The 12,701-nt window shown below is 58.9% G+C and overlaps 1 long non-coding RNA gene across 1 annotated transcript; it reads left to right on the forward strand.

Moving 5' to 3' along the window:
- The first annotated feature begins 451 nt into the window (after positions 1–451).
- On the forward strand, positions 452–1,411 carry LOC114005827 (uncharacterized). The gene is made up of 3 exons (XR_003547630.1): positions 452–530; positions 1,178–1,239; positions 1,350–1,411. It is a non-coding gene; the product is annotated as an uncharacterized LOC114005827 (long non-coding RNA).
- Positions 1,412–12,701: the final 11,290 nt, after the last annotated feature.

Below are 12,701 nucleotides of genomic sequence, written 5' to 3' on the forward strand. Positions count from 1 at the left end.
TGGAGCTGCCTCGTGTCCCGGAGGGGACAAGGGGAGGCCATTGCCTGTTCCTGGGTCCTGGTGGAGCTGCTGCGCCCTGACACGCTTGTGGAGGTGAGGGCTGAGCTCTCACGCTGTCGCAGGGCTGCCGGGGCCTTGCTCCACGTGGCAGCACACATGCCCGTGGGGCGGTGCCAGGTGGCTCAGGAGGACTGGCTGGCAGGGAGACAAGGTTGGGGCTGTGCTGGCCAACCTCTCGGCCTGACCCCGAGTGACAGACCAGCGCTTAGGACAGAGCCTGCCGGCAGTGCATGGTATCGGTGCTGGTCATCGGTAATTATTAACCACCTGGGTGCCCTGATGTTCTCATCAAGTCACACCCAGAGAGATGTGCTGACTTCATCCCAGCCCTTTTTCAAGTTTATTTATTCAGTTTCTTTCATGAGAGAGAGTGCAGGAGAGACAGAGCATGGCAGAGCCCCCGGCAGGGCCTTGCTGCAGCGTCTCGGCTTCCCACCGGCCAGGACGGCAGGTGTGCCTGTGTGCACCTGGTGAGGGCCTGGGGTTCGGGCCCCAAGCTCAGTCTTCCCGAGGCTCCAGCAGTGCAGAGCATCACGCTGCCGCCTGCCCACCAGGCAGGACCCAAGGACAGTACGAGGGTTTCCACGAGCTGGTCAGGGTTCTCACATGTGAGCTAACAGGGCCCGCCCTGAGACCGGGCGCATCGTGTATCAGAGCTCTGCTGTCCCAGACAGAGTGGATTGATCCTGTTCTTAGGAACCCCGCTGGGCAGACCAGCCCAGCCCCTGAGGGCTGCAGAACCCCTCCTATGTCGGTCAGAACTCCTGGGCTCCCAGGCCTCCTCATGGTGTCTGATAGGACGCATGTGCGAGGGTTTGCATACCCCCACCCCCACCACTGTTTTCAGAATTTGCTAGAACAACTCAGAACTCAGGAAGGTATTCTTCTCACGCTGCTCACTGTGAAGGAAGCACTGGCCCGGCCGGTGGTGGCGAGGGTCATGGGGAGGCTCAGCGCAGGGTCCACGCAGAGCCCTGCCGCCAGGCAGGTAACACGCCGACAACCTGGACCGTGCCCGTGACAGCAGGGCCTGGAGCCCTTCTGGCGGGCGTGGAGGCCTGGCTGGCTGGGCTGCAGCTGTGCTGACCAGCTCAGATCACTGCTCTTGTCTCCATAGTCTTCCAGCCTCGGGTGGAGTCTGGCTGTCAGGACCTCAAGTGACCTCACAGCAGAAGCCAGGTGTGTCCACTGCTCTGGTCCCTCGGGCCTGGGGGCTCTGTGATGGGACCAGGGACAAAGGCCAGACGCCTCTTTATTGCCCCCACTGAGCTTCTCACTTCCTTCTCCAGGAAGGCGAGTACCACCAGCGATGACCACACCGTGTCCCCCAGGCAAACCCCATACGGATCCCTCCCCACAAGCAAAGGGTTAGGTCTGGGGAGGGTAGCTGGCCGGGAGAAAATGCGGCTCAGAGAAAGAATTTCCTCAAGTGCAGACTCAAGGCTCCTGCCACTTGGAGAGCCCAAACCGACCGCGGCCGAGGCAGCAGGGGCACAGTCTGTCCAGCCAGGGCGTGCTCCCCCTCCAGAGGCTGGGCAGACCGAGGCGGGCCCACCCAGTCTGGGCAGCTTCCGTCCGCGCCGCGTCGGGTGCAGAAGCATGGCTTCCTTCCCGCCTTCTCCGGGCAGCCTGGTGAGTGAGACACTGCGGCCAGCTCGGAGGGCAAAGGTGAGCACTGCCAGCCCCGACAGCGACTCGCTGACATGAAGGCCTCCCCGTCCAACTCAGGGGCCACTTCTCTGGCTTCCTCTTACTCAGCCCTGAACAGCATTTGCCCTGGCCCATGCCATTCTCGAACACCTGTGCTCACACTTCCCGCGCCTGCCCCAGGGTGGCTGCGATGATGCCCAGTGGCCCGCCATCCATGAGGGTGAGGACTGCAGCCCCACTGGCAGCCTGAGCTCAGCTAGGAGACAGGAGGGCAGACGTAGCCCTGGAAGGCCCCGCACAGCCCCACCAGCCCGCCCCTTGGAAGGCCCCTCACAGCCCTGCCTGCCCCTCTGTGTCACCTGTCCTGGTAGGCACTCCCTTGGCCTGGGTCTGGAAGGAAGGCAAGGACAGAGCCGAGCAGCCTCGCGGCTGGTGGGAGTGCTGAGGGACGGCACAGGGGACCGTGGGGAAGCCCAGCACTGTGTCCTGCATCCTGCGTCCTGCTCCAGCGCCCTGTCCCTCCTCCTCCAGTGTTGGAGCCGCTGAGGGGGAGCACCTGGGGACACCGTCCTGCCTCCTGCTCCAGCTGATCTCGGCCCTTCCAGGACTCCTGGGCCCGGACTTCAAAGACAAGGTGTGCTGCCGGTACCAAGCCCACGTCTGCCCCTCTCCCCACGGAGAGCCAACCACGTGTGGCAGACTGTGGGAGGAACACGCCACCTGGACCGCGTGGCCCTGACAGAAACAGATTGACCTCCACTGTGGGGGGCCGGCCATCCCAGAACCCGGGACACACCGCAGCTGCAGCCAACCTGACTTAAGACACAAAGCAGGTGGGACAGCAGGTGGCGTGGTGGTTGAGGCGCTGGACTCCCACCTGGCTGACCATGGTTCAGGTCCTGGACCTGGCAGCTTGGTTTCACACTTTCCCTCTCACTGTCCCTCTCATGCTCTCTCTCTCTGGTCCAACTAAAAATAAATAAATAGAGTTAAATAAATAATTTTTAAAAATAAATAAATAAAACAAGTGGGAAGGCCCTGCTGTCCCCACATGGACAATTGAGCAAGTATAGCGAGTGACAGAGTGGTTAGGGACTCTATCCTGCAAGGCCCAAGCCCAGTTTGAGTCCTGGACCCAGCACCTTGAAAAAACACACGGCATGCATGTGTGTGTGTGTGTGTGTGCAGCATATGTGTTTAACTCCAAAAAGGAGGGAGAAAAGGAGAACAGATTCTGCGCCCCAAGAAGAGCGAAGGCTTCCTTCCGCAGAAGCGGCCGAGCTGATGGCGAGGACGACCGAGGCTGTGGCTCCCCTCCAGCTCTGCCTTTCCGAGCCTCTAGGTCTTGCGAGAAGTGGAGGACGGCAAAGCCGATGCACTTTTCCTCTTATCGCTCCTGCTCCCGCTCCTGGGAGGCAGAAGGCTGGTCAGACCATCCCACCAAAGGGAAAATAGCTTTAATTTGGACCCGCCGTTTGATCTTGACGTAGGCTGTTTTGACCATGGGCTCGGTTTGCTCTAACCTGGTAGATCCATTCACTCCCCTCGCACGCGAGAAGTCACTGAGGGACCACGGGCAGGGGAGATAGCAGTGATTGTGCGGTCACGTGAGAGGGCTCGTGTTTTGTCACTGTAGGTGAATGGCAGTGGGTGACACACTTTTCTTACATCTTAGTAACACGTCAGAGCTTAGAGTGGGTCTGGAGGAAGACACCTGTTGTGTTTGCTTGTTGCTCCGGGGAGGAGGCTTTTGCTGGTCAGGATACCCTGTCTCCGCTCAGACCTCGGACTCCGGCCATGCCCTGGCAGCCAGGCAGGTCGGCCCAGCTCCGGGCTCCCGCTCAGAGTGGTATTCAGGTTGTGTGGCCGTGACAAATGCCAGACAGGAACCTGCACATACGTTCTCACAAGGGGGACTCAAATGAACTTTCTGAACCTCAGTTTTAACTGGAAGCCTGTGTTGCCCATGCGAGCCACAGGGAAGGTATCAGCTCCCTGCGTGCCCCACTGCTCATGCCACCTGCTGCTGGCAAAAACATGTCTGCAGCACGACCTTTGTTTCTGAGGGGGGAACAAAAAACTAAGACACCAGGTTAAGGTACTCTTCTCCAGAAGGACTTTCACTAACAGAGGGTTCTAATGAAACCATTCAGTCTGGATGTGAAGCAGAAAGCAGCTACACGGTGACAGTCACAACCCAGGCAGCGCAGCCCTGGTGCCGGGCAATGTCCGTCAGGTTGAAGCAGGACTCGCCCGCACAGAGAACGCCTGCCTTCCCTCTGCTTGCCAGAGCCGCTCGGTTTCCTCCACTCCAGGCCGCTTGCTTTAAACACTAGTCACAATTTATTGTTTTGGCATGGTGCTAGTGTCCGAGGAACCCCAGGAACGAACTGTAGTGGCTCCCGGGACAGATCTGTGACCAGGGCAGCTTCCAGAGACAGCCGAGGTGCATTGCTGTCGAGCCCCTGGGGCAGCAGGGGCTCAGGCCTGTGCGGCGTGACGTCCAATCCCCACCCATCACCAGCCCTGGGCTTCCTTCTACACCTCTGCCCATCGCACGGGCATCAGCCTCTCGCCAGCCTCAGTAACCCAATCACCCTCTTCTTGCAGCCCACCTGAATGAGCTGCTTGTCCTGGAAGTCACGCTGGATTAGGGGCTGTGTTTGCAAAGCCCAAAACTGGTCCTGCTGGGGCCTCGGTGGAGGCCCTGACGTTCAGTTCACAGGCAGGCGAGCAAGGTCAGAGGTCGGCGTCTGTGAGTCACCTGGACTCGGCCTCAGCCTTGGGCAGCACCTACTCTGAATCAAGACTGCCGTTTGCTGCCGTGTGATTTGCCGAGGCTCAGTTTTCTCACTGATCGAGGTGCTAATGCAACACCCATCTGCAGGGACACTGGCGTAAATACGACGGTGCGTGCCCAGCACCACCAGTCCCCGTGCTGAGCTCCACCAGTCGGGCAGACGGTGGGGACCTGTGGCCTCGGTCACTGAGGCGGCCCATGCTGGCCTCCGAGCTGCTCCACGCCTGCAAGTATCAATCGTGCACAAGGTTGTCACCTTGCGGCGTGGGCCTCCTTGCCTGGTTCCAGAGGAGCCTGTTCTCAGGCCTCCCTGCTGGGGGTGGGGCTGCGAGGCCACCGATGACCCTGGAAGGGCTGAGAGAGGGAGCGCCCCAGGGCACAGCGTCCCGCCCCAGCAGGCTTCAAGTGCTGGGCTCTCTCGCGCCTTCCTACAGGACCTCCCAGCAGACAGCGGAGCTGCCGGTTTCTGTCCTCCCTCTTGGAAACACAGGCGGCATGGAGCGGTGACACAGCTCATGGCGGGACATTCTCCTCCACAGGCGGGCGGGAGCTAGGAGCCAGGGGCCAGGCTGGGCCGTCCCCCTGGCCGGCTGCCCCGGGGCCCTCCTGGGAGCCCCTCCTTCATGCTGGGTGGGTGGCTGTGGCCACACCCTGTGCAGTTGCTCCCTGGGCACGGTGGCTCCTCCCTCCCCTGCTGTGCTAACTAGCTGGCTGAGGCTTCTTCCTTTGCAACCTGAATGCACTCTGGCTCCTCGAGTACCCTGTGGGAGCTATGGGGCCTGCAGGGGTGCTGCGGGCCCAGGCGGGAGCTGTACAGCTTGCAGGGGCGCTGCGGACCTCTTCCCTGAGCTCACAGGGTGTTGACACCCCCAACCCCTGCTGGCTCAGAATGGAAGTACTTCTTAGGGAAGCATGACTTTGAAGAATTGGCTGGAGGCAGGTCTCCTGTGTCCTTGGACTCCCTGTGATGAAGGCCGAGTTTCCGGTTGCTTCGAGTTCGTGGCACTCCCTGGGCTCCTGACCAGGGCACTGGCTTGGTGTGGGGCCACCCTGTGGGCTTCAGGCACTGGCGCCCAAGTCTCTCACTGCAGTGGAGATGGACTTGCTTGGGCCCGTTGACAGATCTCGCCCTCCAGCCAGCCTGGCAGCAGAAGCAGAGAACCAGGAGCCCACAGGCTTGCTTCGACAGGGCCGCCGACTGTGAGCTGGCAATGCTGGTCTCAGTCCTCTACAAACTGAGCGCTCCGGGCTGTTCCGCGCTCGGCGCTCACTCGGTTCGGCACTGGCTCGGCACTTCCCACTCTCGAAGTCTGCGGTTTTCACTATGTACGCCCGGGGGCGGGGAGGATGGAGGAGAAATCCTCGGCACAGTCCCCTGCACACACGCCACGCCCACACACGTTCCCACTAGCAAGACGGGCAGCAGGGCCACCGTTAGCTGGGCGGTGCAGTGGGGTCACTGGGAGGGAGGCCTCTCCTCGGCAGGAAGTGCACCCCTGCTGCCGGACCAGGGGACAGAGTCCCGGTGCTCACACACAGAGAAGTGCGAGGTGCTCTATGCGGCTTCAGTGTGTGACCCTGCAGCCCTGTCGAGGGCTCGACCTCACGGAGCGTCAGAGGGAGTGGTGCTCTTCGAGTCCTAGTCACTGGCATGGCTTCATTTTCTGACGTGGGACGTGTTGGAGTGAGTCGGCCTGGCTCAGACTTTCCCAAACGCTCCTGCTCTGTGAGCCTCAGCTAACAACAGCCCGTCCGGCGTCGGTCCTTCCATCCTTCAGACACCATCTCCTGCCCGGACGCTGTGGCACTGTTTTTGTCTTCATAGCTGGAGTGCTGTCAGTGTGCGCCCAAGTGCGTCCGTTTAAATCGACTGTGCCCACAGAAGCTCAGCCGTGGCTGCACTCGGGCCTCTGCCCAGCCTGGAGACTGGGCAAGCTTTACCACCGTTTCTGTGGCTCTCGTTTCTTTGTTCGTAGCACCATTATTATCAGACTGGATCCCCATTTTCATCGGCATGGCGGCTTTTTCTCACAACCACTTTCTCTTGTCACCTCTGGCTCTGCTCTTCTGTGCATCCCAGGAGGTCTCTCGAGGTGAGCCCCAGATTGGGGACCCCACTCTCCATGTTGTCAGCTCTGATTCCACTTCAGATGGACTTTAATTCGGGATTGCGTCTCTTGCCACCTCTTCTCTTTTTGTCTCATCTCCCTGACTTTTCCTCATGCATGGTTTTTGTCATGCAAAGCCACCTCCTTTTAAAATCAAAGGCACCTTTGACATGTTCCTTTCATTTCCTGTGGTAACCCTAGTTCAGAAGTCTGCTCCTCTTCGGAATCTTTAGGACTATCCCTTTCCCATTTTTCATATAAGCCACATCTTAGCACTTTCTGTTCCTCTACCTTCAACTTAGGGGTACTCTGCAAACTGGTGGTGCACCAGAGTGTCCGACACGTACCCGGCAGCTCGCAGCTGTGTCAGCAGACACAGAGGTACTCTACGAGCACCCGCACACCTCACCTCTGTCCTCCCCATCGTCCTTTGCTCTTTGCCCAAGGTAGCGCTAGCAGCTAAGAAACTGCCTCCGATGAGCCTGTGGTGGGGAACAACTGTGTGAGAGTGGGAGTGGTCGGCTTTGCTGCTTGGGGTTATAGATGGAGCCAGCCCAGAAGGGGTGGCGCTCCCAGGCCTGTGAGTGGCAGCCTGCTGTTTCACAGGTGGATGAGAGGCTCAGCTGGGGAGCATGAACCCCGCCTGGCAGCAGCACAGGGAAAACACCCCAGCCCTGCAAGAGCAGCCGCAGCAGTGGCAGGCAGTGTCCTCAGTGCTGAGGCCCAGGTCTGCACCCCAAATCCCTGGGCCGCACGAATCACCGTGCAGCCACGTGCCGGCCTTCATCAGTGAGGCCACGGATCCCAGTTCTGTCTCTGGAATAATCAGGAATGTGGGCTTTGTGGGGTGAGTCCTACTGGTCACATGGCATTAGGGACATTCTAGGGAAAAGCCCAGGCAGGTGCCCCTCACAGGCCAAGGCGCAGACACACAGCAGCCAGTGCTGCCCCGAGTCCCCCGGTCCCCATGGCAGAGCCAGCACTCCCTCCTGGACCTGGGGCCGAACTCAGGCAGACGTACACAGCCGCTCTCCACAGCAACTGCGCCTTCCTCCCATCTGTCCTCGGCAGTGTTCATGGCAACTAAACCAGGAGCTGCCTCAGCTCCTGCAGGACAGATCTGGTCTCAGGGTGGTCTCTGAAAGCTGATGGGTAAGGCCGACTTAGAGCGTGATAGCGACGGACAGAAAGGCTATGTACCAGTCTTGGGAGAGAGAAAGTTCTCGATTTTATAAAGGAGCACTATTAAGACAGGAGAAAGAAGGAGAAGGGGCGAGGGTCAGGCTGAAGAAGACAGGGCCTGTCCCGCTAGCAGGAGGGGGGCCACGCGAGACAGGGTCTGTCCCTGCACTTCCAGAGTGAGGGACCGCCCGAGAGCAGGAGGGAGCCACACTGGGGCACTTTGCACGGAAGGCAAGCAAGGAGTTCCCGGAGGGAAAGTGGGAATGGTGCCGAGGTCTGCACTCAGTCTGTTTTCATCGTGGCCGTCAGCAGTTATGGGAACAATTGGTTTTGTGTTGCTACAGCTTGGCTGTTTACCAAGTGCGCTACGAACAGACAGCTGGACTGCTGTTTCTGGGCAAGTGTGATTTTATTACACACTCGATAGCCTTCCTAACAGAGGGGCTATTGTCCTCCCACGCCAAGGTGCACTGCTCTCGTAGCCGAGCCTCCTGGGAGGAGCACTCTCCACACCGTGACTTCCTCGGGGCCTGCTCGGTCTGACCGCACAGAGGCCGTGTGCAGAGGAATCCTGCCAGGGCTGTGGGAGGGAAGAACGCAGTCTTTAAGTCGTAAATCTCTGCAGGTTGTGGTCTGCCAGCTTCTGCCTCCATGTTTCAAGGACAAAGAGGAGCACTCGGAGAACCTGGAGTGTGGGAGCCATGTCCGTCCTCACCCAGCACAGAGTCTTACTCACTAGTGAAAATTCCCTTATGGCTTCTGGTAAGATGAGCTATAACTTGCCCGAAGTCCACAACCCAAGACCTTATTAAAATGGTCTAGCTCCCAGGGCTGCTGGGAGCGCAGAGGTGGACGTCAGGGCCAGTACACGAACATACCAAGCTGACCTCCCTGGCCTCTCGAACTACGAGTGTATGTCGTCACATGTTCCTAAGGGCACGCCAGGCAGCAGTGAGACATCAGGGTGTGGTCCAGCCCATGGCCTGACGGTTGAGTGCTGGATCTGGGTCCCCTGGAGCTAACGCTGTGGTTCGATCCTTGCCCAGGGGCTTGAAACGTTCACCAGGCACATGTGCATAGGTGCCCCAAATCCCAAAGGGGCGAGAGCAGTGAGGGGATTGCAGGTGACCATGCCCCGTGGTCTCCCAGTCCCCTCCCTCCCCATCTCCCCCTCTCCAGTGAGAGCACAGGCCCTCTGGCAAACTAAACAAACATAAATATCAGCATGGAACCAGTGGAACAGGACTGCACAGGAAACCCGGAGGACCAACAGTACCCCGATCACCGGCACCAGAAGCCTCTGGCCCCAAAGTGTGAGGATGCAGCAGCTGGTGGTCTCTCTCCTAAAGGCAGCAGACACGTCCGTTCCTCCCCAAACACTGGCCACCTACAGTGAGGTTCTGTGGCCTGGCTACACGCGGCCCCTGGTCTTCACAGTGCCACCATGTCAGTGCAGTTCACGGCCACGTCAGCCACCAGCAGGAAAAGGCTGAGCAGAGAACACGGGTGTGCACACCAGGTACTGCCTGGTGCTTCCTGAGCCCCCACACTCCCAGCCTCTCTATCTCTGCCCAACCAGCCACCACTTAACACCGTTTAAATCAACAACAGGGCCACGGAGTCCCGTGCCTCGCACAGTGCCTGTGCTTGGAGACTCGAAGCTAACGCACTAGCCGTGTCTGTCCTCACCCGGCATGGAGTGACTCACTAGTGAAAACTCCCCTATGGTGTGTGGTAAGATGGGGTATAATTTACTCGAAGTCCACAAACCAAGACTTTTTTAGAATGATTTAGCTTGCATTTTCCCAGGAGTAGGAATGAATACCCAAGGTTAACCTTTCTAAAAGCAATTCGGCTACCTGACGGCACTTGAAGAACGTCTGCACTTTGTGGGAGATAGGGCTACAGGATGTGACTTGGACGTGGACCAGATTTCAGCGTGAGATACTTCTCAAGCCTGTTTACGAAAGGCTGACTCGGCGCAGAGTGCTGTGCTGCTCGGGCCCCCTCGGAATATCCTGGGTTCACGCCCCAGTCAGTCTGTGCGTGTTGGGCGTGGGTGCCTGTGACCCGTCTGGCTTGGAGGGCTAGGAGTTGTGGGGAGACCTTGTGGAGAGCACCTCTCTCTCAAAGTAAGTGAACTTAAAAAAAGGTACATTTACAATAAATACAATTTAGGGAAAAAAATCTAAGTGTCTCACAATACAATAGTATTTATAATCTTTGCACATGAAAGAACATTACACAGCTACTAAAAAAAACACACTCAAAATGAGAAGCAGTTGTGCATCACAAGTGGCGATGTTAAGCAGCCCACTGTGACTGAGAATGGAGCGTCCCTGTCCTGGCAGTAAGTGCTGGAGGGCACAGTGGGCAGTGCTGATCCCATTTTCACCTCCATGCTTTTCTGTATTCTTCCTTTATCATCTCTAAAGGTAATAAACGGGGTCCGCAGATGGCATAGCAGTCATGTTGCTGGACTTCCACGTGGCCAACTGCAGAACAAGTCCCAGGCCCAGTGGCTTCAAACTCACGCCAGGCTCACGCCGTGTGCACGTGTGCCCAAGATCCCGGGAGGAGAATGGATTGTGGTATGGCCATTCTCCCAGGGGGTGACTTCTCACTTCCTGTCTTCCTCTCTGTCTCTCTGGTGAGTGCATGTGCCCTATAACAAAAATCTCACATACAAAAAAAAAAAAAGAAAAACAATACAAATGAAAGAAGCGCCAGGCTCATGCAGAGAACTTGCAGGAGTCAAGGCTGCAGGTAACAGCAGCCCTGGAGCTTCTGGAGACGTGAGCCCTGCGACACCAGCTCCCCCAGCGCTCACGCCCTTGGCGGGGGGTGGGGGGGATGCCCTGGGGTCCAGGTGCCCCAGGCCTTCTCCAGGTTGAGGCTGTGCGATCCGTGGGAGCACCCATCTGCCTGTCCCCATGAAGCACGACCTTGTGTGGGAGTGTCAGTCGGCTCCAAGAGAGGGGCAGAGGGCCCCAGTACAACAGTGTGCCCAAGCCTGACAGGTGCGAACGGGTGGCCGGCGTCACTCCTAAATATAAACCGGCTCAGCAGCTTCAAGACGGTCGTCCGCATTCTCCAGTCTGATCTGGCAAGAGAGTGATCACTTCCGGGTTCTCATGGTGGCTATTTTTATTTAGAATAATTTTGTAATCATTTTCATTCAAAGAGAAGGAATGTTAGGAAAAAACAAACAAAACATTCTGACACCTTGATTGAGAAAAAGACCTAGGTTTGGCTGTGACTGAAAGACATTAATTCCAGGAGATAAACCACATTTCCTAAAACCTGCACGAGGAGGACACTGCTGCCAGCCCACGCACACAGGGACACTGGTGTTCACGCCGGGAGAAGGGTCCACTTCACAGCAGAGCAGAGCTCTCCGGGGAGCATGTGGAAATCTGTGGTTGCCTGTCCCCACCACGTGCTCTCCTGGCGCCCCGGCCTCTGCCTCTGGGACTTGCTCAATACCAGGCCCTCCTGCCGCCCCAGGCCCGCCCCGCACCCCACAGCAGTCTCCCTCCGACCCCAGGCACAGCGGCCGACTTCCACCTCATTCCTTGCTAACCACAGGCCGCTCAGGGGGAGGCCCCGCGTCACTCGCTGTCCCACTTCCAGCACCCAGGCTAATCCATTATTCAGTAGTGCACTGTGTACGGAGGGAAGTGAGTTGCAGATGAGCCCACATGCGAGGAGGACGGCAGGGCACTCCGGAGCAACACCTTGATGGAGGTTAATCAGCTCTCTCACCACTGCTATGTACTTGGGTTTATTGGTGGGGGCTCCTTTCATTAAATGAAATTAGGCTGCACTTCAATGCCAGGCATTGTAAGGGGACTTGGTGTGCACTGACTGAAGTGTGAGGCCGCCCACTCCCACTTCCCCGCTCTGCTGCCACAGACCAGGGCTCAGGCAGCCCTGCCCAGGGCTCCTGCTGGGCGCCGCACCTCCCCAGCCCAGTCCCAGCTCAGCTCTGGTCAGAGACCGTGCTCCTTCAGCCTCAGGGGCCACACTAGGGTATGCTGGGTCTGAAATAGTCCCTGCCCACAGGAAGGACCTTGTCTCCTGATGGAGGGGAGAGGCCCTACTGGAGCTGTCTGCTTGCCCAGCTTGGCCGGCCCTCTACCGTTTTGCAATCCCTGCTGGCTCGGCCTCTGCCCACTCCCAGGGCACGCAGGCCACACTCAGATAGCGCCAGCCCTGGCACGGCACCCGCGGCCCACTCATCAGCTCACTGCTGGGGCAGACTCCTGGGCCAGGGCCCCGCACCCTCCAGGTGGTCCTCTGCCGGTCTGTCCTACATTCCCAGTGTGGAGAGCAGCTGCTCTGCCCGGAAGGGAGACCTCTCCATGCGCACTGGGCACCTGGGTCTGGCTTTCTCAAGGCAGTTGGCATCCTACCTCCTGCCTGCCCGAGGACTGACCTCCCCAGGAGGGGCCTTTTCTCCACATCACTGTTGGCCTGTAGGAAACCGTTCCCAACTCAAGGGGACAACAGGAGGGGCAGGGTCTGCCTGGCGCTGACGGGCCCTCTGAGGTCCACAGGGGGGGACCAGTCCCTACTCTTCCATCACCCCACCGGTCTGACCTGGAGGACTGGGCCTGTCTAAGCGGGCTCGCATCCACTCAGCCTGTGAGGGGGGGGGGGGGCAGCTCATCGCCCCGGCACCGTCTACGACACACGGTCCGGAGAAGCCCTCCGTGCTGGGGTGCCCTGTGGATCGCCCCGGTACCGATACAGCTGTACAAAGTGGACTTTGCCTGTCCCTGCGGGCAGACGGAGTTCGGGGCGCCGCTGCCTGGCCTGCGTCGGGCTGGCTGACCGCGCCGCGGGGAGGTGACACCGGCTGCGCCCGGACGCACGTCACGTGGGCAGCGCTGCTCTCG

The sequence above is a fragment of the Tupaia chinensis genome, unplaced genomic scaffold, assembly GCF_000334495.1.
Source record: "Tupaia chinensis unplaced genomic scaffold, TupChi_1.0 Scaffold144602_1, whole genome shotgun sequence".
In the NCBI taxonomy this organism is placed as follows: Eukaryota; Metazoa; Chordata; class Mammalia; order Scandentia; family Tupaiidae; genus Tupaia; species Tupaia belangeri.